The sequence below is a fragment of the Podarcis melisellensis genome (genome assembly GCF_964234715.1).
Source record: "Podarcis melisellensis genome assembly, chromosome: 1".
NCBI lineage: Eukaryota > Metazoa > Chordata > Lepidosauria > Squamata > Lacertidae > Podarcis > Podarcis melisellensis.
In genome coordinates, this window is record NC_138528.1 from 92,707,741 (window position 1) to 92,710,979 (window position 3,239).

Below are 3,239 nucleotides of genomic sequence, written 5' to 3' on the forward strand. Positions count from 1 at the left end.
TACAAATAAAGGCCACCCAATCCACATTTAAAGTGCATGACTTCCCCAAGATTCCTGGGAACTGTAGTTTTCCCACTACAGGACTACATTTCCCAGTATCCTTAAGAAACTACATCTCCCAGGATTCTTTGGGGAAATCGTACTTTAAATGTAGGGTGTGAATCTTTCCTTAGTGTCACACATTCATGGATGTACGCCAATTAACTGGAATAACAGGGCACATCTGCACTATACATTTAAACTAGATGACATCTGAGTTAACTGCTATGATTTCCCCCAAAGAATCCTAGGAATTTTAATTTTGTGAGATGGTTGAGAAGTTTTTGTCAGAGATCCTTTGTAACTACAGTCCCCAAGATTCCTTGATTGGGGCCTCAGACTGCTTAAAATATTTGAAATGGGTTTAAAGGTGTAGCGCAGACATGACCTTAGTTCTGAATTGATCAGTCATGTATTTTGGCTCTCCCAGGAAGTGACTATGAAAGGCTTTTACTTATATCATCCACCTTTTCTGTTGGGCACTATGAGTTTGCCTTTAGACATTTGGTACAGGAGAGGTATTATTTAGTAAAGTATATGTAAGGTTTATTCGTCAGTGAATGGAAGCCTAAGTATTTAATTAAAACCTGCACATTCTGAAATTTACACAATATCATTATTAAACCAGTGGGAAGTTAATCATGTAAACCTTGTTGGCTCCAAATGCAAGCACTCAGCACTTAAAATAAAACAATGCACGACTATGTTGTTTGCAGGAATGTTTTCACCAGTATACAGACTGACAAAATTCATGGAGAATAAGGCTATCAATTGCTATTAGCCATGATGGTTATGTATTACCTCCAGTGCTGAAGCAAAGCCTCAGCGCCTAGGACTTGCCGATCGAAAGGTCGGCGGTTCGAATCCCTGCGGCGGGGTGCGCTCCTGCTGCTCGGTCCCAGCGCCTGCCAACCTAGCAGTTCAAAAGCACCTCCGGGTGCAAGTAGATAAATAGGGACCGCTTACCAGCGGGAAGGTAAACGGCGTTTCCGTGTGCGGCTCTGGCTCGCCAGAGCAGCGATGTCACGCTGGCCACGTGACCCGGAAGGGTCTCCGGACAGCGCTGGCCCCTGGCCTCTTAAGTGAGATGGGCGCACAACCCCAGAGTCTGTCAAGACTGGCCCGTATGGGCAGGGGTACCTTTACCTTTACCTTTATACCAATTGCTGGGAATTGCCAGTGGGGAGACTGGCACAGGCATCTAGCTGGCCCCTGTGAGAACAGGATGGGCCTTTAGCCTGATGCAGCAGGGTTCTCATTATACAGACTAGAAATCTGGAGAAATCACTCCACAGTTCATTTGCCCTTTCCCCGCCTCCCTCTCTCCATTGGCCATCTTTTCAATATTGCCGCCATCCAATCAGACAGCAAAACCAATGCCCACGGTCCAAAGGAATGCCATGACCATAAAAACATTGGTACAGTGGAGCAGGAACACAGGGGAGTGCAGCACCAGAGTTTTTACTCACAGGAGGAGGGATGATGTGAACTGCTGGATTGGTTATTTGCCTGTGTTGCAAGCTTGGGAGTTTGGAGGATAGTTCTTGTCCGGCACATGATCCCCTTGTTATGGAGGCTAGGCTCAGACAATGACTCATCCAAGGTCAACCAGTGAAGTTCATGGCAGATCAGGAATATGAACCCAGTTCTCACAAGTCAAAGTTTAACATGGTACTCACTACACTTACTATTACAGGACTGTCAGCTGATCCTAAAATAATGCCTATTGTGCCGTATGGCAGGGGAGACCAATGTGGTGTCTTCCATTTGTTGTTGGACTACCAACTCCTTTTAGCTCCAACCAGCATGGTCAGTGGTCAGAGGTGACGGGAGTTGAAGTCCAGCACATTTGGAAGGCACCATCTGCTATGTGCTTTGTGGTATGTATCTATAAGGAATCAACGTGGATGGCTAAATTGAGTCTAGGCACTCCCCTTGGAAACCATGGCTATGCAAGCCATTGTGAGCTTTGACATTTCAACATTTATCACGGCATCGCGAAATAAATCAACACATCCAGCTTTTCTTCTTTGCCCCCAGCAATAGGAGCAAGTCACTGCTCTCTCTCTCTCTCTCTCTCTCTCTCTCTCTCTAAAGGAGAAGCTTGCCTCTTTGGCAATAGAAACAGTTTCATTTCTCTCCTCCACACCCAGATCCTTCCTTGGGATCATGGAAAGTGTCATGTGACTTCAGCCAAACACTGCTAGAGCTCTAAGAGGAAAATAGTGAAATGAAGAAGTTATGAACAAGGCACAGAAAGGTAGACTAAATAAACATGGGCATTATCTTTCATAAGGTTCAGGGAGACAAAGGCTGTAAGTGTTGCCTCAAGTCTCATCTGCTTTCGGAAGTCTTTCCGTGAGGTACGTTTCAATGGGTTTATGGACAATATCCAGCTGAAGACACCTGGAAAATGATTTGGCATGTTTGAATTACAAAAGCCAGCTGCACATCTTTTTCAAGTCACCCTCCTCTATCTGGAGCCTCTGCATCCTTACTCAGAAGTCAGCATCCCTGAGTTCAATGGGTCCTTCATTTTCTCTCAAGGCAGCTTCCACAAAAACGGAACAACATACAAGCATCAAACTTCCCCAATGCAAACCATGAACAAACCTATCAGTTATAAAAACACATCCAGCTCTCCCAGCCCAAACAAAACGGGACTACAGCCAAAACCATCAACAGCAAAAGAGCATGATAAATCATTACACAAGAGAAGGCTACTGAAAACAGTCAAGATTGTAGGCCTTTCTAAAGACCCTACTCCCAAGTTAATGTGATTAGGATGTAGTTCCTGTTTAAATGTTCAGTTTCATGATTAGGAACACAGGGAGTGCCCTTATACTAAGTTAAACTTTAGGTCGATCTAGCTCAGCATTGCCCACGCTTGGCTGGCAGTGACTTTCCAGGGTTTCAGACAGGGATATTTCCCAGCCATACCTGGAGATGCCAGGGATTGAACCGGGAACCTTCCTCATGCAAGGCAGATGCTCTTACCACTGAGCTACATCCCTTCCCTTGCAATAATAGTTCAGTTACTGGTCTTCTAATAAAGTGAGCCCAGTTACTGATGTTGATTCCTCACATACCCAATTAGAATAGCCTTGATCAGGAAAGGAGATTGTAGAGATCATAGAATCATAGAATCATAGAGTTGGAAGAGACCACAAGGGCCATCGAGTCCAACCCCCTTGGACTGT